This window comes from Panthera leo, chromosome A1, assembly GCF_018350215.1.
Source record: "Panthera leo isolate Ple1 chromosome A1, P.leo_Ple1_pat1.1, whole genome shotgun sequence".
Lineage (NCBI taxonomy): Eukaryota > Metazoa > Chordata > Mammalia > Carnivora > Felidae > Panthera > Panthera leo.
In genome coordinates, this window is record NC_056679.1 from 114,137,771 (window position 1) to 114,165,566 (window position 27,796).

Consider the following 27,796-nt stretch of genomic DNA (forward strand, 5'->3'; position numbering starts at 1 on the left):
AACGAGTCTGGCACTAGATAATGGGCAAGTCACTTAACCTTTTTTAAAAATGTAACCCGTTTTATTATCTGAAAATCAAAACAATAAAACACTCCCCTGTGTGGTAAAAATTAAATGAGATTCCATATGCAAACTCACAGTGCCTGGTACATAGTAAATGCTCAATTTATCTAACAAATATACCAGATGCTGGAAATATGGATGGCAGTCAACAGAGCCCTCACAGAGCTTACATTCTACTGGGGGAAAGCAGACAATAAAAATGGTAGTCGGTAAAGCCTCAGACTCTTGATTTCAGGTCAGCATCTCATGATTCACTAGTTGGAGCCCCGCAGAGCATGCTTGGGATTCATTCTCTCTCTCCCTCTCTTTCTCTCTCTCCCCCTCCCCCAATCGCACATGCTCATTCCCTCTCTCTCAAAATAAGTAAATTAAAGGAAAAAAGAATGATATATAGCCTATTAGGTGATCAGTGTGCTCCTGATTAAGAGGAGGACCGTAGTAAGCTATTACATATTTGTTACAAAAAAAAAAAAAAACAAAAAAACCACAAAAACAATTCAGATATGTCAGGATTTGCTAACTGACTGATGATAAAGAATGAGGAAAACAAAAGCATTCCTGTGTTTGAAATCTGGAACAACTAAAATTGCAGCCTGACAAACTAAGAAAGGAAAGTGTTTTAGAGGGAGTAGGGGAGATGATGAACTGAGTTGTTAATGTTTAAGGTGATATGGGATATTTATAGGGCACTGTTTTCTGGGCTGCCCAAGACTACAGCTCATATAAAAGATTAGACCTTTAGAAATAAATTTTAGAGTCACTCACACACACACACACACAAAGTTACAACAGTAAAAGATGAATTTCTGAAGGAAAGAGAATAAGATCATAACTTATTTTCCCATCTAAACTGTAAATTCCAAAGTAACAGGTCTGTCCTACATTGTTTTAAAAAATAATCCTCCAAACCACCTAATTAAGAATCCATTATGGGGTTAATTTCTCTTGATGAGGAAAGCTTCAGAGACACATTTGTCTGGTTAAAAATCTTACTCACAGAAGGGACTTACAGGATGATGGGAGGCAACACAATCCTGTTTGAGAGACATTATGAAACCAGGATAAGTGCAAGGTAATTGGGATGTTACACTCTTTTTGGAGAGTAGATTGGTAAAGTTGGGGATGAATAAGCAGTGTTATACAAACACTTAAATGATGTAGTCAATCTCCTACCCCTCAGATCATTCAAGAAGAAAAAATTTTTTTTTATTTTACCTTTCAGGTAATTGCCTGAGTTTGTTTCTTGGCTTTACCTTGCTTACCAGTGCCTTAGCCTTCAAAAACAAAACAAAAATTAAAAATATAACTGAAGTTTAGGGGTACCTGAGTGGCTCAGTCAATTAAGCATCCAACTTCTTGATTTAGACTCAAGTCATAATCTCACAGTTAGTGAGTTTGAGCCCCTTGTCAAGCTCTGCATTGACAGCGTGGGATTCTGTCTCTCCCTCTATCTCTGTGCCCCTCTTCCTGCTCTCTCACTCTCAAATAAATAAACATTAAATAAATAAATTATATATATATATATATATATATATATATATATATATATATATATAGCTGAAATTTAGACATTTCCATCACTCTTGTAAGCTTGATTACAGTAACATAATTGAACATGGTGGTTACACAACTCCTAGAACTACACACTAAAAAAGGTATATTTTACTGTACCTAAATTATACCTAGAAAAAAAAAGGATGGGGGGGGAGGGTGGGAGGGGGAATGCAGAGAGAGAATCCCAAGCCGGCTCCACGCTGTCAGCATGGAGCCTGACACAGGGCTCCAACTCACTAACCATGAGATCATGACCCGGAACAGAAATCAAGAGTCTGACGCTTAACCCACTGGGCCACCCAGGCGCCCCACCTGTTTTGTTTTTAAGTTACAATTAAATTTGAAATTTTAATTGTTTAAGGTACCACCATTCTGTGGTATTTTGTTATGGAAACCCTAGCAAAATAAGACAAGTTCCATTTTTATTTACTCGAGGTACCTTCCAAGAGGGTGCTTTCCGTCATTTACGATGAGCTTCAGTCCTTCTAATGGACTCTTTCACAACTCATATCAAAAGCCTTAAAATTTGACCCATTCTTTCAAACAAGTAAGTATGCCTCTGGAAATTTATGCTAAGGAAATAATTGAGGATCTGTGTGAAGATTTAGCTACAAGGATTTCAATATTGCTCAAAGTAGGAAAAAAATTGCAAACTGCCTACTTTCTCTCAAATAGCTAATAAAATAAGGAAATAATTATTCCCTAGCTAAAAATATTATGAAGCAGTTAAATTGATATTATAGAGGAAAAATAATGACTTGTGTTTGGATATGAATCTAATACCACCATGGTGATGTGTGAAACATCACATCACTTATTTTACCAAATTAAGTCTGATTCTGAACCCCATACTTCACAGAATGGCATAAATGTCAACAAGTCAAGGGCACCTGGGTGGCTCAGTTGGTTGAGTGTCTGACTTCAGGTCATGATCTCACAGTTCATGAGTTCAAGCCCCGCATCTGGCTCACTGCTGTCAACACAAAGCCGGCTTAGGATCCTCTGTCCCCCTCTTTCTCTGCCCCTCCTCAGCTCACATTCTCTCTCAAAAATGAATAAACATTTTTAAAATGTCAAAATGTCAGGGCGCCTGGGTGGCTTAGTCAGTTAACCATGCAACTTCAGCTTAGGTCATGATCTCACAGCTCATGAGTTTGAGCCCTACATCGGGTTCTGTGCTGACAGCTTGAAGCCTGGAGGCTGCTTCTCATTCTGTATCTCCCTCTCTCTGCCTCTCCCATGCTCACACTCTGTCTCTCTCTCTCTGACTCTCAAAAATAACTAAACATTAAAAAAAATGTCAAAATGTCATCATTGGGGCTCCTCTCACATTTTTCACTCAAAGGCATCTGCCTCTCTCTGCTTCCCCTCTTGGGCAGTGTAAGACTAGTACTCTGAATAAATGCTTTTTGTTTAAAAAGTATATCAAAAAGCCACCACAAGAATTGGCGTTAAAAGGGACTGTCCTGTGGTGCCTGGCTGGATCAGTTGGTAGAGCATATGACTCTTGATCTCAGGATTGTGAGTTCTAGCCCCATGCTGGGTGTAGAGATTACTTAAAAAAAAAAAAAAAAGTTAAAAGGGACTGTCCTGAAGCAAGAGAAAACACAGACCTATTTAATCTGTGGAGATATTAATTGTATCTTGTTTCACTGCTTGTGTATTCCTTTTCCTTGGATGCAAAATGTAGGCTTTTAGAAGGGAATTATATTAATTTCCTTCACATGGGAGGAGATGTCAAAGACCAAAGGCATGGTATAAAAAATAATAGCTTCCCAAGTTTAGGAGAAGTGACCAGACAAAAGGTATAAGCTTCCAGTTACAAGGTAAGTAAGTCCTGGGGATGTAATGTACTGCATGGTGGCTGTAGTTAGCAATCATGTTTTCCATATTTCAAAGTTGGTAGGATAGTAGATCTTAAAAGTCCTCATCACAAGAAAAAAAATGTAATTATGTATGGTGATGAATGCTAACTCAACTGTAAGCATTTTATAATATATACATATATCAGGTCATTATGTTGTATATCTAAAAATAATACAATATTATAGGTCCATGATATCTCTATTTTTAAAATTAAAAGTTTTTTTAAAAGAAGTAACCAGAAGCTTCTGGCTTTTTATCCACTGGAGGAAATGGTGGCCCAGCAAGTATATAGCCCCACCAATCCACCCCACCCTGCACGCGCGCGCGCGCACACACACACACACACACACACACACACCAATGCAGGCTGGTCATGAATTATTTTGAAAGCAAGGTAAACTGCCTTGGTTGTGGGACCAAATCCATGTTCCTGACCCCAAATAAACCTGGAATTCTTATATGTAAAACTCCAGTAACAATAGATACTAAATTTCCAGCCAGATGTGTAGGAGGTTGTGGTGGATTATCAGAGGCAGAAGATGTTACAAACTTAATGTTTTGTGTCCCCCAAAATTCATATGTTGAAGCCTAATCCTCACTGTGCTGGTATTTTGAGGGGGCGGTACTTTGGAAGGTAATTAGGACATGAGAGTGGATCTCTCATGAATGGGATTTGTACCCTTATAAAAGAGACCCCAGAGAGCTTTCTAGTCTTCTATCCTATGAAGACACAATGAGGAGATGGCCAACTACAAAGGAGGAACCAGGCATTTATCAGATACCAAATCTGCAAACACCTTCATCTTACACTTCCCAGCCTCTAGAACTGTGAGAAAGAAATTTCTGTTGTTTAAAAGCCACCCAGTCTCTGCATTGTTGTTATAACAGCCTAAATGGACTAGTTCAGAAGACTTAACAATTTCACATTTCTCAGAATATCTCTGCCCTAAAATACACATACCCAAATACAAACACATGCACAGACTCACACCAGAATATGAGCCTTCTAAAATAAAAACATTTAGAACATTCCATTTTTATTTACTCACCCTTTCACTTAATTCATTCAAGGGCTGGGTACTGGGGATAAAAGTCCCTGGCCTCCATGAGCTCAACAGTCTTGGGAGAAGAAGTAGTACAAGAGAGGTTGCAAATACAGTGTGCTAGAACAGAAATGGGCAGAAATCCAGTCTGTAAATTCTTCTGAAAGAAGCTAAGTTCAGAAGTAGGTGTAAAAGACAGGCCTCCAAAAAGGTAATGGCATGCCAAGTACAGGAAATAGTATGTATATATACTGTGTTTGGAGTTGCACAAGTAAATCATCAAAATTGTGATGATGTATTAGCTTCCTGTTGTTGCTGCAACCAATTACCACAAATTTAGTGGCTTAAAAACACAAATTCAGGGGTACCTGGGTGACTCAGTCAGTTAAGCATCAACTCTTGATTTCAGCTCAGGTCATGGTCTCAGTTTGTGAGATGAGCCTTGCATCAAGCTCTGTGCTGAGAGCATGGAGCCTGCTTGGGGTTCTCTCTCTCCCTCTCTTTCTGCCTCTCTCTCTCTGTTTCAAAAATAAATAAATAAACCTTTTTTAAAAAATAAAAATAAATTAAAAAATTGAAAAACAAATTCATTATCTTATAGTATGCAGGTCACAAATCAAACACAGCTCTCAGTAGGCCAAAATCAAGGTGTTGGCAGGACTGTGTACCTTTCCACAAGTTACAGGGTAGAATATGATTACTTGTTTTTTCCAGCCTCTATAGGCAACCCATATTTCTTAGCTTTTGACCCCCTTCCATCTTCAAAGCCATCAACAGCCAGTTGAGTCTCACACTGAATCATTCTGACATGGACTCTTCTCTCTCTCAGATAATTCACGAAAATTATTTTATTTTATTTTATTTTATTTTATTTTATTTTATTTTACTTTATTTTACTATTTTATTTTATTTTATTTTATTTTATTTTATTTTATTTTATTTTATTTTATTTTATAGACAGCGTGTGAACAGGGGAGAGGAGCAGAGAGAAAGGGAGAGAATGGGAGAGGGAGAGGGAGAGAGGGAGAGAGAGAGAGAGAGAGAGAGAGAGAGAGAGAGAGAGAGAACCTTAAGCAGGCTCCATGCTCAGCATGGAGCCCAACGCAGGGCTCAATCCAACAACCTTGGGATCATGACCTAAGCTGATATCAAGAATCAGACATTCATCTAATGAGCCACCCAGGTGCCTCAAAAATCCTTTTATTTTAAAGTCAACTGATTAGCAACCTTAATTCTATCTGCAACCTTAATTTCCCCTTGTCATGCAACATAATATAGACATACATTGCAGGGATTAAGATGTGGACATCTTTGAGGTAACCATTATTCTGCCTACCACAGATGGGAATAAAAAAGAAGTCTAGAAAGGTAAGCAGGGTCTGGACCAGAAGTACTATGTATGTCTTTTGAAAAATCTCCTGTCTTTAATTCTATAAATAACATGATGCCACTGATGAGTTTTAAGGAAAAGGAATACAGAGATTTGCATTTAGAAAGAGACTATGTGTGGAAGAAAGATTAGAGTAGGGTATGACTTGAGAAATGAGCCCATTTAGAATACCCTGCAGTGCATAATATTGGTTAGCATCTCCAGGGCCAGAAGTAAGGCAGAGGTGGGAATGATGAATTATTTGAGAGATATTTAAGAGTTGGAATTGATTTGATGTGGTTATCAACTGATTTTAGTGGGTTAAGTTTCTTATTTTGTGATAAGATAGATCATGGTTTCATTCACCAAACTAGTGAATTTTAAAAAGGAGACAGGTCAGAGAATTGTTTTAGAGTTGTTGAGGCTGCTGCTGCTGCTGCTGCTTTATCAGCCATAGATTGCCTGTCATTAGGCTTTTAGGTCACAGAGAAATATCTTCTTTTTTTTTTAATGTTTATTTATTTTTGAGAGAGAGAGAGACAGAGCGTGAGTGGGGGAGGGGCAGAGAAAGAAAGGGAGACACAGAATCTGAAACAGGCTCCAGGCTCTGAGCTGTCAGCACAGAGTCAGATGTAGGGCTCGAACTAGGGAATGGTGAGATCATGACCTAGGCCAATGTTGTATGCTTAACCAAACGAGCCACTCAGGTGCCCCTAAATATCTATCTTTTTAAGCCTCTCTTACATAAACTAATTCTAACTCATAAAAGGATTCCATGATCTCTACTTTTGTCTTATAATTACCACTGGACCATCAATGTTATTCAATGCCGGATGCTATTTGTTTACATTACCTTACTGAGTCCTCACACGGATCTTGAGAGGTGTATTTTATTATTATGCCAATCTTTCAGTTGAAAAAACTGAGACTTTATGATATCACAGTGCCCACTGTCTGCCTACTATATACTATCCCACACAAAAAGTTTGTGCCCAAAATGTCAGGTAATATAAATGCAATGGACTGGAAACAGAAATAATAAGGTATAAGAATAAGGAGAAGGAGGGGTGCCTGGGTGGCTCAGTTGGTTAAGCTTCCAATTCTTGGTTTCAGTTCATATCTCTCACAGTTCATAATTTCAAGCCCCACATCAGGCTCTGCACTGACAATGTGAAGCCAGCTTGGGATTCTCTCTCTCCCTTTCTCTCTGCCACTCCCCCACTCACGTTCACACTCTCTTTATCAAAACAATAAACAAATAAAAATTTTTTAAAAGAATAAGGAGGAGAAGAAATATTCATATCCTTCTGAACTTCTTTATCTTTCTCAACTTCAAAATTAAAAATTCTTTAAAATTTCAAGGAAGATATTACCAGTTTTACATCAGTAATGTGCTTACTTAACTTCACCTGGGCATGTATTGTCATAGTTGCAAATGACAATTTAAGCAGAGAACACTGTTGAACCAAAATTTGAATCTTTCAGTGTGAAGAGCCACAAAGGAAAAACCAAAAAATGGAAGGCCAAAAGGCAAAGTCAGAAGGAAAAAGGATAAGATAAGCCCCACCCTGAAGAAGATAAAATCTAATGAAGAGAGCCTTAGAACTTTTTATTCTAGAACTTTCTTCTTCTTCTTCTTCTTCTTCTTCTTCTTCTTCTTCTTCTTCTTCTTTAGACCTTTTATTCTTTATCTCCAAGTGATTCAGGAACTACAGTTAGAAGGATTTCATGAATATGCAAACTAAAACATGACAAACTAAACACATTTTCCATAGCTTCCTCCTAAAAATCCATTAAATGAAAGTTAAAAAAAAAAATTAAAGGACATAAACCTTTGTTAGGGATTTAGTACCTCCCCACAATCATATCTTGAATCCTTAAACCCCTAATGTGACTGTATTTGGAAAGAGGGCCTTTAGGGAGGTAATTAAAGTTAAATGAGGTCATAAGAGTTGGGCCCTAATCCAATACAAGTGGTGTCCTTATAAACAGAGAGACACAAGAGCCCTCCCTTTCTCCATGGGTACACAGCAGAGATCATGTTTGAACAGAGGATGAAAGTACTGTCTGCAAACCAAAAGAAGAGGTCTCACCAGAAACCAACCCTCACGTAGTACATTGATCTCTGACTTCTAGCCTCCAGAGTTACGAGAAAATAGAATTTTGTCATTTAAGCCAGCTAGTCTATGGTAGTGTGTTATACAGCTACCTAGAAGATAAGTGTTTGGGTGCAGGTGTATCAGACCTCACTCATTTGTATCTTCAAAGCTGCCTGTACATATCTTGCCTGCATTTCTCTAGGCAAAATAATACCAGATTTAGTAATTTACCTATGAATTCCATAAGAGGGTCACAGAATTATATATCTTTAACATTACATAAATTACTTAACTTTTGGCTTTGAATTTTTTTTTAATGTTTATTTGACAGAGAGACACAGAGACAGAGAGAGACAGAGGATAAGCAGGAAAGGGGCAGAGAGAGATGGAGACACAGAATCTGAAGCAGGCTCCAGGCTCTGAGCTGTCAGCACAAAGCCCAACGTGGGGCCCAAACTCATAAGCCATGAGATCATGACCTGAGCTGAAGTCAGATGCTTAATTGACTGAGCCACCCAGGCGCCCCTGAATTTTGACTTCTATTTATATTACCCTAAAACCTTACATTTTTTTCTTTTTTCTTTTTTTTTTTTTTTAAATTTTTTTTTTTCAACGTTTTTTATTTATTTTTGGGACAGAGAGAGACAGAGCATGAATGGGGGAGGGGCAGAGAGAGAGGGAGACACAGAATCGGAAACAGGCTCCAGGCTCCGAGCCATCAGCCCAGAGCCTGACGCGGGGCTCGAACTCACGGACCGTGAGATCGTGACCTGGCTGAAGTCGGACGCTTAACCGACTGCGCCACCCAGGCGCCCCTCTTTTTTCTTTTTTTAAAGTAGGCTTCACACCCAGTGTGGAGCCTAACATGGGGCTTGAACTCCCAACCCTGAGATCAAGTCCTGAGCTGAGATCAAGAGTCAGATACTTAATGAACTGAGCCATCCAGGCACTCTAAAGCTCACATTTTTTAATGTACTATTTTTACTTAGTCCAGTAAGAATTTCAATTTTTTTGAATATTTCCTTCAGCAAATTTATACTGGATATTTTACTCTCCATGAGGCATGTATCAGATCAATATGGAAATCAAGTTTCTAATTTTACCTGTTAAATCCATCTTCCCCTTCTAGTTTCAGCCTGTAGTAGAGTCGGGTATGTGGGCAACTTATAAATCTTCTCTTCCTCACTTATACAGAAAACTTGTGCAATGAGATCAAATTTCCATCAACCTAAAGAGTGACAATACTGAGTGAGATTTCATTTGTAAAGTGTTCTATACTAAGACCTATGAAAGAAGTAACATTCATACACGATATACATTTTGAGTCTTCAGGTATCTGGTCCCTCCTCACTTCTAAATTCATACTGAACAGAGCAAAGAATAGGTTAGTCTACTCAGTAAACTACAAGAGTGGTATTTAATTGCAATTGTTTAGTGAATTCAGATTACATATAAAGCTTCTAAAGCTTCTGTGAATAATTAAGGATCTAAACAACATTTTTAGTTAAATGTTATTTATTATCATAATACCAGCACATTAACAGAGAAAATATTTTTTCAAATAAAACTAGAAGAACAGTGGAAAAAATAAAAATAGCCAACACTTATATGAGCAACAGTGTAATGATGATTAGAGCTATAAAATCAAGAATTGCATGCTCCTTGAGGAACTTAATTCATATGATACTCACTGGTTGAAACCTCTCAGTATATACAGTAGTGATTTGTTTGTTTGGGACTGCCCACGTACATGACCTAACTTATGTGAAATCTATTTTACTTTGTTGCCCAGGCTTCTGAATATGGTCTATTTTCCAGCTCTGAAATAAATATATAAAGCACAAAAGCACTTTTCATTCATCAGTATCAATTAAAGGAGTTTCTTTCAAGGATTAAAACTGCACATAATCTGTTAAAATTCTAATAATTTTCTAATTCCCATGTAATTTTCATTGGGTTTAGGAGATTTATTTTTAACCTGGCTCTCATATGATTATCTATAGCATCCAAGCAAAATCAGCAATACATTTTCTAAGTTTCATCACAAGTTTGAGTATGGTTTTATACAAACACTGCATTGCTCTTATTGGCACATTCAAAAATTCTACTAGAAATCCTAAGTCACATTATATCTAAGCATTTACTGTTGTTTGTTTTTTTAGTATATGTGCTGCCAAAGTGAGCACATGTTGTTTGTTTTTTCTTGGATGATCTAGATCTTTATTTTCATTTTTTTTATTTATTAATTTTTTAAAATTTATATCCAAGTTAGTTAACATTATAGTGCAATAACGATTTCAGGAGTAGAATCTAGTGATTCATCACCTACATACAATACCCAGTGCTCATCCCAACAAGTGACCTTCTTAATGCCCCTCGCCCATTTAGCCCTTTCCCCTACCCACAACCCCTCCAGCAACCCTCACTTTGTTCTCTGCATTTAATAGTCTCTTATGATTTGTCCCCCTCCCCGTTTTTATATTATTTTTGCTTCTCTTCCCTTATGTTCATCTGTTTTGTATCTTAAATTCTACATATGAGTGAAGTCATATGATATTTGTCTTTCTCTGCTTTCGCTTAGCATAATACACTCTAGTTCCATCCATGTTGTTGCAAATGGCAAGATTTCACTCTTCTTGATTGCTGAGTAATACTCCATTGTATACACATATATCCCACACCTTCTTTACCCATTCATCAGTTGATGGACATTTGGGCTCTTTACATACTTTGGATACTGTCAATAGCGCCATCTAAGCATTTACTGTTGATAAGTCTCCTCATCAACCTGAATTTCAATTTTCAAAGCAACTTCTTATTCTACACCCTAGAATCTTAAGAATAATAAAGCATGGATTACTTGCATTAATGGTCAAAACTTTCATCTCACACATGTGGCCCAGAAAGCTGAAATGGTATGTCTAGAGCCACACAAATAGGTAGTGGCAGAGTTACAACTTCTAATCTGCAGTCAACAACTTTTTCACACATGCTAATCCCATAACACTCTTGCTGGTACAGTTTCTGTGTCGCTTTCCTTATTTAGAAAATAAAAACATTGTTAAAGCAGAAGATGGATCGTCATTCTGTACTTTCGGTTATCATTTATCTGAAATCTACTGACAGCTTGTCACAGGTAAGTCTCAGGGCTCAATTTCTCCTGACTCAAATTAAAAGAAATATGAGGTTTGGGTATTTGAATGAGATTTTGCATCTAGAAGATAAAGCTGCAAGAAAACTGAAACTAAACTGGTATTTACTCTAGACCTGCTCCTGCCCTCACTCAGCTTAGGAAGCAGTAGGAAAGGGGAGCAAGCAGAAAGGCACCTTCATCTACCAAATGTCAGACTAACTTGTTCCTTCCTCTCCACTATATTTTAGCTTTTGGGTTAGAAAGAGTAACGGAAAACCAAGTTTGTTGAGACATCCTGAGTTCATCCGGCATTAATTTCTAGAGGCATGTATCACACAACAATATCCCACTTCTTTTACAGAAAGGGTACAATTAAAGACTTAGGCTGAATTTTTCTCGGAAAAAAAAATGTCTTTTCATGTGTAAGTAATTTTTCCAAGATCTTAAGAGCTATAAACATGTATGGGTAAGAATGAAAGTCACTTCATACTTATAGGTGAAAGAAAAACCATATTCTTTTTCTATTATCAAATTAAATCTCATCCCAAGCCATCACTCCTTAGGTTGATGGAAATTTAACTTCAGTCAATACTGGGGCCACGTCCTGTCCCCAAAACAAAAACGTCAGATTTTACACAGTCCAGAATACTCACAGATAATCCTCTGACCTTTGGTCACTGCTGACAGGTTCTTTGTCTAAGACCACAGGATCACTGACGGGAAGGTGGTTCTGCTGCTTCCTGAAACTTACCTCTCAACTGCAGCTGGAACTCCTTACCAAGGGCAGGAGCCCCAACACAAATGTTGAGGTACCCACTTTACCACAAAGTCATTCCACAGTAAAGACAAGTCACATTCCCAAGAGGTTACAATGGAGCAGCACAGAGGGACTGGATGCTGGTTGCCACTACTCTGTGGAGTTCTCCCTCCCCAAATAAATCTCTCTTTGAGTTTCCAAAGTAGATTCTCCTCTTGGATTCCTGCTTCTCTCCCATCTTGAGACTACGTAGCATAAGCCCTTCAAAGACTCTACCTTTAAAAAACAGAAGGCAACTGTACTGCTTTGGTCCTACTGAACAAAAGCTCAAAGAAAGAAAGCAGAAAAGCATTCTTGGAATAGGGCAGGAAAACAGAACAAAAGGCAAATTAATATCTCAATAAATTATCCTATCACATGTGTCCTTTTTGCTAAATTATTTGAGAGCAGATACAAAAGAGGCCACCTTCTCCAACCCTCTTCACATTTCTGAGGTGTGCCTTCTGCAGGCGTAAGTTTACTTACTCTGTGACTAAACTCTGAGGTCAAGAAGCAGCCCGGGGCAGTTTCTAGACATCCTCATTAATGTTGTGCTCTTGATTATCAGTTTTAGGCACATAAAAGTGAACTATCACATGTCCCCCATGTCAGTGAATGACACCACCATCCAGCTGAGGTTACTAGACGTCTTTTCTCTTGACAGCTAGACCACCACCAATTCCACACTTTCCAGATACAGTGAATTGCTCTCAATTCTCCTAAAAGTCATACTCTCTGAGCTCCAGGCCTTTGCATATGTGACACCCTCTGTCTAAATAATGCTGAACAGGCTTTTTCACAGTATAGTGCAAATATACAGAAGGATAATATTTGTACAACCTCAGTGATAAACTGGGAAGAATTTGGATTATCTATATAGGCCTTGTTGAAAAAAGTTCAGTAGGGAAGATATTCAAAAAGATATCAAAGCTTTTTCATGAGAAGCTTTAGCTTGCTCATTTATACATAACAGTTCTTTGTATTTTAAAATAATTCCAAATGTTTTCAAAAGTTGCAACAATAATAGTACAAATAATTTTTATCCTGAAATAATAAATTGCCAATATGATGCCCCAGTGCCCATGCTAAAACTTTATAATTGCTATGAATAACATTCTCAAGCACCTGAGAGGCTCAGTCGGGTAAGCGTCTGACTCTTGGTTTCGGCTCAGGTCATGATCACACAGTTCGTGGGATCAAGCCCCGTGTGGGCTCTGCGCTGACAGCACGGAGACTGCCTGGGATTCTCACTTTCCTTTCTTTCTCAAAATAAATAAATAAACTTAAAAAAAAAAAAAAGAACATTCTCCTCCATAACCACAAGACAACAAATACAATCAGGACTAATGCTGACCTATCATTATCAACTAATCCACAAGCCCTGTTTCAATAATCATCCCAATACTGTGAAGGTTCTAGTCCAGGAACACGTGTTGTATTTAGTTTTCATGTCTATTTAAGTCCCTTTCAATCTATAACAGTATACAATCTTTCCTTGACTTTGATTAGGAGCCCAGTTATTTTGTATAATGTCCCTCAATTTGGATTTGTCGGATATTCCCTCATCATTAGATTATTTATTTGGGGCAGGAGTATCACTGAGGTGACATGTGCACCTATCAGGTGGCATATGATTTCTATTTGTGTCATTACGGGTGATATTAACTTTGATCACTCAATTAAGGTAGTATCTGCCAGATTTAACCACCGTAAAGTTGCTTTTTAGTCTTTTGTAACTACTAAGTATTTTTCAGGAAGGTATTTTGAGAATACATAATATCCCCTTCTTTCACCCAACTTTCATCCACTAGTTTTTAATATTCATTGATGCTTCTTGGCTCAATTATTACGATGATGATTTTAAAATGGTAGCTTTCCAACTCAATCATTCACTCCACACTTGTTAATTCTCTCACCTCAATTATGTATTCATTTGTTTATATCAGTATGGACTCATGGGTTCCTATTTATTCAATGGATTATGAACTGATGTTATTATTTATTTTGATGCTCAAAGTATCCAGATTTGGCGACTAGAAACTCATTCAAACTGACATCTGCATCCCTCTGACTTGTTCCCATAATTCTTTAAGCACTTTTTACTTTCTTAACAAGATATTTCTGGCTCATCTTGGACTTTCCCTGCCTGACGCTAAAATCAGCTATTTCTCCAGGTAGTCTTGGTTCCCTTTAGTGGAGAATGGTGCTTAGAAATCAAAATATGGCACTAGATGGGTTCACTGCTATTAGGGGTACTGCTGGTCCCAGAGATGGGAAATATATGGATGTATGTATACACAGAGCATATTATTTATACACATATATCACATGTACATAATTCATGCATTTACATCAACATCTCTACATTTATCTATGTATCTATCAAACCCTGAGTTCACATCACTACCTCCAATTCCAATCCAGTAACACAGAATTATTGAAGTTTTTTTTTCCTATTTCCTATTTAGAACTCTCTCCTCTAACAGTGAAAAACTTGGCTGCTGTTATCCTCAATATATTTAGTTATTGACTCAATCCTGCCTTTGTGTAATCAACTTCCCACCCTGTCACCATCATCTCACAAAGAAGTCCTCCTTACCCTGTTCAGATTCTGATACATTATTGGCCCATCACTGCTGCCACATGCCCCTCTCATATGGATGCCCCCCTAATCCTAGTGGGCTTCAATACCCTGTGCCAGGCGACTCCAGCCTTCTGCACACATTCTCTCCCCCACCCCAATCAAGCTCTGACAGATGGTGCCAGGCCAGCAATCACTCTTCTCACCCCACTTAGGTAGCCAATGTTTATTAGTGAGCTACCACCTCCCAAACTAAATACCTTATTTTTCTCACTCAAGCTCCAAATTCTTATGCAAGATCACTGCTGTCACCATCATCCTGTGCCAGTAACCTCTTCACCTCTCTCGAGCTTCCAACAACCAAATAGGCTGCTCTCTTCTTCCCCCTCATAGACTCCCTCCTCACTCCACTCATGTTCTGATACCCCATGTCAGATAGCCCCTTCCCCCTCCCACCCAACTCTGATGCAAATGCCTAGTTTGCTTAGCCCTACTTAATTTTTTAAATTAAATTATTTAAAAATGAAGAAAGGAAGGAGGAATGTAAACAGGTTATAATTGAAATGGCCACGTGCAATTATTGCTAAAGAATTTTTAATGATAATCTCTTCAATTTTTGACATTCGCCATCCACAAGAAACTTTATTTGTGGGTAGGTACATGAAAATTTTTAAATTTGTTATAAACATTCTAAAGTGAACAGTCCTATTTATAATTGCATCAAAAAGAATAAAATACCTAGGACTAAACTTAACCAAAGAAGTAAAAGACCTGTACATTGAAAATCATAAGCTACTGATGACAAAAACTGAAGATCACACAAATAAAATGCAAAGATATTCCATGACCATGGATTGTTAAATGTCCATACTACCCAAAGAAATCTACAGATTCAACATAATCCCAAACAAAATTGCAAAGATATTTTTCACAGAAATAGAATAAACAATCCCCAAATTTGTACGAAACCACAGAAAACTGTGAATTGCCAAAGCAGTCTTGGGAAAGAACAAGCTAGAAGCAGCATAATTCCTGGTTTCAAACTCTATTCCAAAGCTACAGTAATTAAAACAGTATGCTACTGGTATGAAAACAGACACAAAGATCAATGGAATAAAACAGAGAGCCCAAAAATAAACCCATGCATATATGATCAATTAATTTATGACAAAAGAGCCAAGATTATACAATGGGGAAATGATAATCTCTTTAATAAATGGTGTTGAGAAAACTGGACAGCCACAGGCAAAAGAATGAAACTGGACCAGTGCCCTAAACCATACATAAAGATAATCTCAAAATGGATTAAAGATTGAATGTAAGACCTGAAACCATAAAACTCCTAGAAAAAAACACAGAAGGCAAGCTCCGTAACATCCGTGTTGACAATAATTTTTGGGATTTGACACCAAAAGCAAAAATGAACAAGTGGGAGTACATCAAACAAAAAAGTTTCTGTTGATTTCATCAAAAAATGAAAAGGCAACCTATGGAATGGGAGAAAATATTCACAAATCATATATCTGATAAGGGTTATACAAAATACATAAAGAACTCATACAACTCAATAGAAAAAACCCAATTTAAAAATGGGCAAAGAAGGGAGTCTGGGTGGCTCAGTCAGTTAAACACCCAACTCTTGATTTTGACTCAGGTCATGATCTCAGGGTTGTGGGGTTGAGCCCTGTGTCAGCCCTCACTGGGTGTGGAGCCTGCTTAAGATTCCCTCTCTCCCTCTCCCTCTGGCCCTCCCCCCACTCATGCCACATGTGCATGTACACTCTCTCTCAAAAATAAATTTTACTTTTAATTTTAAAAGAATTTTTTAAAAATAATAAAAATGGGCAAAGAATCTAAATAAAAATTTTGTTAAAGATGACATACAAATAGCCAACAGGTGTTTGTTCAACACACGAACAGCAAATGAAAAAGTGCTCAACATTACTAATGATCATGAAAATGCAAATCAAAACCAAAGGGAGCTATCACCCCTCTCCTGTTAGAATGGCTAATATCAAAAAGACAAGAAATAACAAGTGTTGCCAACAATGTGAAGAAAAAGGAACTCTTGAGCACTGTTTTGGTACAGCCACAATAGAAAACAGCATAGAGGTTCCTTAAAAAATTAACAAAAGAACTACCCATATGATCTAGCAATTCTACTTCTGGGTATTTATCTGAAGGCAATGAAATCACTCTCTAAAAGGTATCTGTACCCTAACATTCCTTGTAGCATTATTTATAATAACCAAGACATAGAAATAAACTAAATGTCCACTGATTTTTGAATGGATTTTTTTAAATGTGGTATATATATACGGTGGAATATTTTTCAGCCATAAAAAGAAGGATATTATGTTGAAATAACATGAATGGACTTGAGGGCAATATGCTAACTGAACTAAGTCAGACCAAAAACAAAACAAAACAAAAACACAAAACAACAATACTGTATAATCTCATATGTGGAATCTTAGGAAAATAACCTCAAAGATACAGAGAACAGACTGGTTGTTGCTAGACAAAGGAAGTGGGGGGAGGAGGGATAAAACAGATTAAGGTGGGTGAAAGGTACAAATTTCTAGTTATAAGATAAATAAGTGCTGTGGATGTAAAGTACAACATGATGACTATAGTTAACAATACTGTACTGTATACTTTAGCTCTTTGGTTAGGTGTATCCTAGGTATTTTATGGGTTTTGGTGCAATTATAAATGGGATCAATTCCTTCATTTCCCTTTCTGCTGCTTCGCTATTGGTGTATAGAAATGCAACTGATTTCTGTGCATTGATTTTATATCCTGTGACTTTGCTGAATTCATGAATCAGTTCTAGCAGTTTGCTGGTGGAATCTTTGAGTTTTCCATATAGAATACCATGTTGTCTGCAAAGAGTGAAAGTTTGACTTCCACCTTGCCGATTTGGATGCCTTTTATTTCTTTGCGTTGTCTGACTGCTGAGGCTAAGACTTCCAGTACTATGTTGACTAACAGTGATGAAAGTGGACATTCCTGACATGTTCCTGACCTTAAGGAGAAAGCTCTCAGTTTTTTGCCACTGAGGATGATATTAGCAATGGATGTATGTATAAATGGCTTTTATAACCTTGACGTATGATCCTTCTATCCCTACTTTCTTGAGGGTTTTATCAAGAAAGGATGCTGTATTTTATCAAATGCTTTCTCTGCATCTATTGAGAGGATCATGTAGTTCCTGTCCTTTCTTTTAGTAATGTGAACTATCACATTGATTGGTTTGTGGATATTGAACCAGCCTTGCATCCCAGGTATAAATCCCACTCGATCATGGTAAATAATTCTTTTAATGCATTGTTGGATCCAGTTGGCTACTATCTTGTTAATAATTTTTGCATCTATGTTCATCAGGTAAATTGGTCTGTATGTCTCCTTTTTAGTAAATTGATCTATATGTCTCCTTTTTAGTGGGGTTTTTGGTTTTGGGATCAAGGTAAGGCTGGCCTTAAAGAATGAGTCTGGAAGTTTTCCTTCCATTTCTATTTTTTGGAACAGCTTCAAAGAAGCGCAGTTAACTCTTCTTTAAATGTTTGGTAGGATTCCCCTGGAAAGCCATCCAGCCCTGGACTCTTGTTTTTTGCGAGGTTTTTGATTACTAATTCAACTACTTTACTGGTTATCAGTCTGTTCAAATTCTCTATTTCTTTCTGTTTCAGTTTTGGTAGTTTATATGTTTCTAGGAATTTGTCCATTTCTTCCAGATTGCCCAATATTGGCATATAATTGCTCCTAATATCATCTTATTATTGTTTGTATTTCTGCAGTGTTGGCTATGATCTCTCCTCTTTCATTCACAATTTTATTTATTTGGGCCCTTTCCTTTTTCTTTTTGATCATACTGTCTAGGGGTTTATCAATCTTGTTAGTTCTTTCAAACAGCCATTTCCTGGTTTCATCAATCTGTTCTGTTGTTGTCTTTTTTAATTATTATTTCAATAGCATTAATTTCTGCTCTAATCTTTATTTCCTGTCTTCTGCTTGTTTTGGGTTTTATTTGCTGTTCTTTTTCCAGCTCTTTAAGGTGTAGGGTTAGGTTGTATATCTGAGAACTTTCTTCCTTCTTAAGGAAGGCTTGTATTGCTATATACTTCCCTCTTATGGCCACCTTTGCTGCATCCCAGAGGTTGTGGACTGTTGTGTTACCCTTTTCATTGGCTTCTATGTACTTTTTAATTTCCTCTTTAATTTCTTGGTTAAACCATTCATTCTTTAGTAAGATGTTCTTTAATCTCCAAGTATTTCTTGTCTTTCCAAATTTTTCTCATGGTTGATTTCAAGTTTCATAGCGTTGTGGTCCGAAAATATGCACGGTATGATCTTGATCTTTTGGAAGTTGTTAAGAGCTGATTTGGAACCCAGTTTGTGATATATTCTGGAGAATGTCCCATGTGCACTCGAGAAGAATGTGTATTCTTCTGTTTAGGATGAAATGTTATGAATATATCTGTTAAGTCCATCTGGTCCAGTGTGTCATTTGAAGGCATTGTTTCCTTGTTGATTTTCTATTTAGATGATCTGTCCATTGCTGTAAGTGGGGTGTTGAAGTCCCCTACTATTATGGTATTATCAATGAGTTTCTGTATGTTTTGATCAATTGATTTATATATTTGGGTGCTTTCATGATGGGGCATAAATGTTTACAGTTGTTAGATCTTCTTGGTGGAGAGACCCCTCAATTATGATATAATGCCCTTCTCCATCTCTTGTTACAGTCCTTATTTTAAAACCAGGTTGTCCGATATAAGTGTGGCTACTGCAGCTTTCTTTTGGCAACCACTAGCATGATAGATGTTCTCCATCCCCTTACTTTCAATCTGAACGTGTCTTTAGGTCTAAAATGGGTCTCTTGTAAACAGCATATTGATGGGTCTTGTTTTCTTATCCATTCTGTTACCCTATGTCTTTTGATTTGAGCATTTAATCCATTGACATTTAGAATGAGTATTGAAAGATACAAATTTATTGCCATTGTGTTGCCTGCAGAGTTTCTGGTGGTCTTCTCCGGTCCTTTCTAGTGTTTGTTCCTTTTGGTCTTTTTGTTTTGTTTTGTCTTTTCTCCTCTCAGAGAGTCCTCCTTAGAATTCCTTTCAGGGCTGGTTTAGTGGTCACAGATTCCTTTAGTTTTTGTTTGCCTGGGAAATTTTTTGTTTCTCCTTCTATTTTGAATGACAGTCTTGCTGGATAAAGAATTCTTGGCTGTCTATCTTTCCAATTCAGCACGTTGAATACATCCTGCCACCCTTTCTGGCCTACCAAGTTTGTGTGGATAGGTCTGCTGCAAACCTGATCTACACGTATAGGTTACGGACTTTTTTACCCTTGCTTTCATAATTCTTTCCTTGTCTGTGTATTTTGGTCAGTTTTTGTTGAGTCTAATGGGAGTTCTCTGTGCTTCTTGGATTTTGATGTCCATGTCTTTCCCCAGGTTAGGAAAGTTTTCTGCTATAATTTGCTCACATAAACCTTCTACCCCTTTTTCTCTCTTTGTCTTCTGAGACTCCTATGATTCAGCTATTATTCCTTTTTAGTGAAACACTGATTTCTCTAATTCTTATATCATACTCTTTTGCCTTAGTTTCCCTTTTTTTCTGCTTCATTATTCTCCATGATTTTGTCTTCTACATCGCTGATTCACTGCTCTGCTTCATCCATCCTTGTTGCTGTCGCATTGATCCAAGATTGCATCTCATTCATAGAGTTTCTAATTTCATCCTGACTAGATTTTGCTTCTTTTATCTCTGCAGAATGAGATTCTAATCTATTTTCAACTCCAGCTAGTATTCTTATTATCATGATTCTAAATTGTGGTTCAGACATCTTGCTTGTATCTGTGTTGGTTAAGTCCCTAGCTGTCGTTTCTTCCTGCTCTTTCTTTTGGGGTGAATTCCTTCATTTTGTCATTTTAGAGGAAGAAAAAGAATAAAATAAAAAATTAAAATTAAAAAGATTAAAAACAACACAAAAAATCAAATAAAGGAAGCTAGATCCTAGGTATGTTTTGGTCTGGTTGTTGAAAGAAGTTTGAATGAAAAGAAGGGAAAGGAAAGAAAAGAAAAAGAAAATGTTTAAAAAGTAAGAAAATGTATACAATAAAACAGAATAAAATGAATTGGAGAAGATAAAATAGAATAAAAAAATAAATTTCCAAAAAGAATAGTAAAAAATTTTTTAACTTTATATAAAAATGGAAAATAATGTTTTTTTTTCTTTCTGGATCCAGGAATAAGAAAAAGAAAAAAAAAAGAAAACACAAAACAAAAAATGAATAGATGGACCAGCAAACAGAATGAAATTATATCTAGCTTCCCCTAAAAGTCAATCTATGAAGTACTTTAGAGTCCGTACACTAAGCAGGAGGAGAGACTTGTGGTGGTCCTCCAGGGCTTGGTTGGTGCAGTTTGACGGTGCTTGGTATAGGCTCCGTTCTCCACTAGGTGGCACTGCTGAGTGTAAAGGGGTGGATTTGTGTGGTACATGTGCACGTGTGTGTACATGCACGGGAGAGGTGAAAATGGCATTACCCCGCTTCCCAGTCTCTAGCAACAGAACTCTGTGCTCTACCCACCAGCAATAAAGCGCCCATCCTCTGTCTCCAGCTTCCTTCCACTCCTCGCTTCTATACTGTCTGCATCCAAACCATCAGTCTGCCAGGTGGCACCTCAGATGGGGTTGTGTTCCAAACCCCTTACTTCTGAGGGCCCTGCAGATTGAACCCACTCTGACCCTCTGGGGGAGGTTCTCTCTGAGCAATGGTCGGATGCCAGCTTGCCCCCGGGAATGTTCCTGTGATCACGCTGCTGTAGAGGTTCAGAGGTTGTGACTGGATGCCAGCTTACCCCAGAATAAGTTCGCGGTATCTCCTAGTGGCAGCATTTCAGGGATTATTGTAAATCACAACACAAAACCTGCATCAAGTTTCACCACACCCTGGTGTTTTCCAATACAAGCAATCGTGTTCTTTGGGGTCTGCTGGGATCTTTGCCTGTGGGGAGGCCATACAGCCTCTACTAAATGCCCTCCTAGCAGGGTAGCAGGGGAACCATTTCTCCCTGTGAGGCCTGAGGACCGCTCGGACCTCGCCGCCAGCTCCAGGGATTCACCCTTCACAACACAGCACTGCTGGGTATTGGGCTGAGGAATTTCCAATGCTGCTCTGCCCTGTTTATAGAGTCCTAATGATATTGAAAACCCTCTCCTTTCTCCTTTTCTTGTTCAGGTGAATATGGGTGCTTCCGCCCTTTCTCTTTCTCTCCAGCTACCTTCAGGGGGACTGCTTTTCTGTACTCTCCCCCCTTTCTCTGTCCTCTCTCTGCAAATACTGCTCCCTACACTCTGCAGCTTCTTTCTTTCCCAGTTCACCTCTCTGTGCCACATAACTGCTGAGTTCTGTGGCTCAAGTTATGCAGATTATTGTGTTAATCCTCGGATCAATTTTCTGGGTGTGAAAATGGTTTGATGTTGATCTATTGCATTTCATGGATAAGAGAGGCAGAGAACTTCCATGCTGCTCTGCCATCTTCGCCCCTCAGAAATAGACTCTGTACTGTATATTTTAAAGCTGCTAAGAGAGTTATCTTAAAAGTTCTAATCACAGGAAAAAAAATACTATGTATAGTGATGTATGTTAACTAATCTTATTGTAATCATTTCATAATATAAACCTAGTCAAATTACTATGTTGTACACCTAAAACTAATATAATGTTATATGGCAATCAAATCTCAAAAAATAATAATATATTTTTAAATAGATATTTAAAGAGAGTCTACCAGACATCCTGTTAAGTTCTGGGAATGCATCCCTGAATGAGTCAGACAAAGCCCAAGGGTTTTACAATTAGTGGAGGGGGTGTTGGAAGAGCAGCCAAAAAACAAACACAACCAAACATTAGGAATGACAGGTACTGAAACATAAATGACAACAAGTCAGCCATGTGAAGATCTAGGGGAAGAAATTTCCAAGCAGAGGAAATAACTAGTGTAAAAGCCCCATGGAAGAAAGAAAGCCACTGGGATGGATACTACTGACAGAGAAGAGTGGTAGGTAATGAGGGCAGAGATCTGGCAAGGGCCAAATCACAGAGGGCCTCATAGGTCAGGCAAACAAATTTAGATTTTAAGATCAATAGAAACCAATGGAGGATTTTAAACAAGGAAGTAACATGATGTGCTATCTTAAATATTTAAAAGATGACTGGTTGCTATATGAATCACAGAATGTAGAACAGAGGCAAGGAAACAAGTAGAGATCTACTGTAGCCATCCAGGGAACAGGTACTAATGTTTACAACCAAGCTGGTATATACAAAAGAAAGGATAAATTCAAATACACTAGGGTGGTAGTGTAACTTGCTAATACACTTGATATAGGGTATAGGAGAACAAGAGTAATCAAGAATGGCCCTTAGGCTTCTGACTTGTGCAACAAGGTGGACAACAATTCCATTTAATAAAATTTGTAAGACTAGGAGAGGAGGCAGGTCTTTGGGTGAAAACCATGAGTTTTGTTTTAGACATATTAAAGTTGAAATCCCTATTATATATCTAGGAAGAGTCATTAAGTAAACAATTGGATATAGGGGTATGGAGATAAGGGAAGTGTCAGAGCTAAAGATAAAAATTTGGAATCAATTTACACATAGTATTTAAAAACATAAGATGACATAGTAAGAGTGTATAGAAAAGATATCTCAAGAAAGAGCCCTGTGACATCCCAACATTTAATGAAGAGGAGGAAGATAAAGTAAACACACAAGAGAGATTGAGAAAGAGCAGCAACTGAGATAGGAGAAAAAAATAGGAAGGTGTGATGCCTTCAAAGCTAAAACAGGGAAGTGTTTCAAGAATGAGGGCTTCTTACTATCAACAACAGCCAAATTATGGAAAAAGCCCAAATGTCCATTGACTGATGAATGGATAAAGAGGATGTGGTATATATACACAATGGAATACTACTTGGCAATAAAAAGTACTGACATCTTGCCATTTGCAACAATGTGGATGGAACTAGAGCGTATTATGCTAAGCAAAGTAAATCAGAGAAAGACAGGTATCATATAATTTCATTCAGATGTGGAATTTTAGAAACACAACAGATGAACATAGGGCAAGGGAAGTAAAAAAAGATAAAAGCAGAGAGGGAGGCAAAGCACAAGAGACTTGTAAATACAGAGAACAAAATGAGGGTTGCTGGAGGGGAGGTGGATGGGGGGTTGGGCTAGATGGGTCATGGGCATTAAGGAGGGCACTTTTGGGGATGAGCACTGGGTATCATATATAAGAGATGAATCACTGGTTTATACTCCTGAAGCCAAGACTACACTGGATGTTAACTAACTTGAATTTAAATATAAAAAAAAAAAATGAATGAAGATTGCTGTAACAGAATACCATAGACTGGGTGGCTTGGTGAGGGCCCTCTTCCTGGTGCACAGCCTTTTGCCGGTATCCTCATATGGCTGAGACAGAGAGAGTCCTGATCTCTTCATTCTCTTACAAGGGAATCAGTATCATGATGGGGCTCCACCCTCATGACCTATATGAATCCTAACTACCTACAAGGGCCCCATCTCCAAATACCATCACACTGGAAATGAGGGATATATGAATTTGAGGGAGGATACAGACATTCAGTCTATAGGAGATTGTTATAATATAAAAGATAACCAAATGTTGGTAAAGGTGTGGAAAAATTGGAACTTGCATACATTGCTGGTGGGAATGTAGAATGGTACACCACTTTAGAAAATTTTAGTGTGGTGTTTCTTTAAAAGGCTAAACATAGTTACCATATGACCCAGCAATCCCACTCCTAGGTATTTTTCCAAGAGAAATGAAAACATATGTCCATGCAAAAAGCTAAACACAAATGTTTAGAACAGCATTATTAACAAAAGAATCCCAAAGGGGAAACAACCTAAATGTCTATTAACTGATGAATGGCTAAGTAAAATGTGGCATATCCACACAATGAGATATTATTTGGCAATAAAAAGGAATGAAGGACTGACATACGTGGTATGACATGGATAAACTTGAAAACGCTTTTGTGAGTGAAATAAGTCAGACACAAAAGACCATATATTATAAGAATCCATTTATATGAAATGTCCAGAAAAGGCAAACCTACAGAAACAGAAAGTAGATTAGTAGTTGCTTAGCGCTGGGACAGAAGAGGGGGAAATGAGGAGTGATTGCTAATAAGTACAAGGTTTCTTCTGAGGGGACAAAAATGTTCTAGCATTAGATTGTGGTGATGGCTGCACAATCCTATGAATGTACTAAAAACACTGTATTGTATAATTTAAATTCATGAATCATATGGTATGTAAGTTATATTTCAATAAAGCTGTTTAAAAGAATAAGGGAGGGGCGCCTGGGTGGCTCAGTTATGCGTCCAACTCTTTATTTCGGTTCAGGTCATGATCTCACAGTTGTGAGATGGAGCCCCGCGTCGAGCTCCGTGCTGAACATGAAACCTGCTTGAGATTGTCTCTCTCCCCCTCTCTCTATGCCACTCCCCCACTTGCACAAACACTTTCTCTTTCTCTCAAAATAAAACATTTTTTTAAAAAGAGAGGTGTAACCTAAAGCAAATACTGCTGAGAGATTAACTGAGATTAGAATAGAACCCACTGGGTTGGGTAGGATGAAGGTGATTTGTGATGTGGACCAACGTTTAGAGGAATAATGGAGACAGAAGGCAAATGGGGTGGACTGAAAGGGAATGAGAAATGAAATAGCATCCAAGAAGTTTTACTGTAAACCACTGCAGAGATGGGGTAATTAATGGCTACTGAGAGATATGGATAAAAAGAGGGTTTGTTTTCATAAGATGACAGACAACAGAGCATGTTTGTTGATGAGAATGAATCAATACAGAGGGAGAAACTGATAATGAAAGAGAGAAAATGTCTGTTGTTGAATTAAAGTCCTTGAAATGGGAATGGATTAAAAAGCACTAATGGAGAGGCTGGTATGCATTCATTTCAATGAGGAGGAGGCAGAGAGCCTAGGCACATATGTCAGCAAACTGCACACGGTGTTAGGCAGATGAGAAAGGGCTGCGATCTTCTCCATGGAGTCTGAGGCAAGGTGATCAACTTAGAGTAAGGACGATGAAGTAGAACGATTACACTGCTATAAAATAAAATTATCCCTGCCAAAACTCAGCAGCTCATTAGCTCATTTTCCTCACAGTTTCCTGGATTTTGATCTTTGCCCAGAAGCCAATTCTTAAATTTAGCATCATCTACTTTCTGAAGACGGTGAAACATTTTGAGACTACTAAGTCCTGCTTCCTTCATGTTTAACCATCTTTCCTTTACCATACTTCTCTTCTCTCAACATTTTACCACAAGCAGAAACTCTAAGAAGGAACCAGGCAGCATCTTCAACATTCAGCCTGGCAATTTCCTTAATTAAACCACAGCTCTTTGCGTACATTTGCTACTTTCCATATTAACACAGCTGACAGACAATGTTGCTAAACTTTCCACTTCTATATAAAAAGGATCCCCTTTCTTTCCATTTCCAGTAATATTTTTGTTACTTTTCTTCAAGCTTTTACCCACAGTCTCCTGAAAATCCATGAGGCTTCTTCAAAGAGACTCCTCAACATGCTTCAATTTTTCTTTAACATTTTCCCCCAAAGTCCCTCCAAGCGCATTTTTACGTCTTTGTTATGGAAGAAATCCACTTTCAGTGACTAAGATCTGTAGTAGTTTCCCATGGCAAATTAGTCCCAAACTCAGCAGCTTAAAACAACAAATATTAATTATCTCACAGTTTCTGTGAGTCAAGAATTTGCAGCTGGCTTACCTGGTGACTATGGTTCAGGGTTTGCTAAAGTTTGTCACCAAGATATCAGCCAGGGCTGGAGGATCTACTTCCAAGACCACTCATCCACAAGGCTTTAGGTCGTTGGCCTCATCCTTGCTACATGGCCCTCTCCAAAGAGATGCTTTTTACGTGGCAGTTGGCTTCCTCCAGGGTGAATGATCCAAAGTAGGGAGAGCAAGCATGAGAATCCACACTACTTTTTCTGACCTTGTCTCAGAAGCCCTTCATAATCACTTTTTTTTCCAACTGTTTTGAAGGTATAACTGACAAATAAAATGGTAATATGTTTAAAGTGTACAATGTGACAATTTTATACACACATGCACACACACACACACACACACACACATACATACACACACACACAGTGTCGCTTCTTCCATATTACTTTGTTTGAAATGAATCACTAGATCCAGCCCATATTCAAAGGGGAAGGGACTTTGTTTCCATCTCTTAAAAGGAAGATTATTAAAGAATTTGTGGACATATTTTAAACCACCATAAGGAAGAAATTAAGAAGGCTTATGAAAAGAAAAGATGAGAAACAGCCATTTCTGAGAGTGGTGGGATCAATATAAGATTTCTGGAAAATTTAGTAGGATTTCCAGGAAGTTTGGAGTTCCCAGTTATGATCTGTGATAATGAATTAAAGGGATCAGTCGGCCCCCTAAATTTGTTGGCTAGGTTACATGCATCTATCACATGCTCACTCCTATTACTGCTTTTATCAGACAGATTTGCAGTATTTATTTGCTGTTTCCCCCACTAAATTATGAGATTTGCAGTGTCAAGGAATGTGAACTGTCCCTCACATGACAGGAATTCAAAGAATATTTATAAAAGAACTAAATCTGCTTCAAACTACTGCCTTTAGTCAAAAAAAAAGAGGAGGGAAGGGAGGCCCGAATGGCTCAGTCGGTTAAGCGTTCAACTCCAGCTCAGGTCATGATCTCGCAGTTCATGAGCCCTGCGTGGGGCTCTGTGCCCACAGCTCAGAGCCTGGTGTCTGCTTGGGATTCTGTGTATCCCTCTCTCTGCCCCTCCCCCGTTCATGGTCTGTCTGTCTCTCTCTCAAAAATAAATAAACATTTAAAAAAAGGAGGGAAAAGGTGGAAAAGAAAGCTGCAACAAAACCTAGAAAAACAGAAGCGTGAAAATAATAGGGTAGATGGGTGCTTACAGGGTCACAGTATAACCTGGAAAGAGAGGAGCATCAATAAACTTGCCAAAGAAATTAGTTTATTATCAACTGGCCCCCAGGTCTCTAGGTTTGCCACTAGATCAGATTCAGGCTAGCTCCGCACTCCTCCAAATCCAGACTTCCAGCTCCAATTCTACCAAATTACATTCTTGTGTATAAGAAGTCTGATGCCAGTTTCACTAGGCTAAAATTAAGTTGTTAATAGGCCTGCACTC

At 38.0% G+C, this 27,796-nt stretch overlaps 1 protein-coding gene across 4 annotated transcripts in view; it reads right to left on the minus strand.

Annotated features, from left to right (window-relative positions):
- Positions 1-27,796, minus strand: part of KLHL3 (kelch like family member 3) — a 280,869-nt gene that overhangs the window by 143,533 nt on the left and 109,540 nt on the right. For 2 of the 4 annotated variants that reach the window (XM_042936026.1, XM_042936017.1), the window contains exons 3-4: positions 9,098-9,222; positions 4,533-4,646 (exon numbers count right to left, since the gene is read on the minus strand). The gene's annotated coding sequence lies outside the window, so the exon portion shown is untranslated. Of the gene's footprint in view, positions 1-4,532; positions 4,850-9,097; positions 9,223-27,796 lie in introns of those variants that run through there. The other 2 variants (XM_042936081.1, XM_042936034.1) reach the window with 2 other exon arrangements.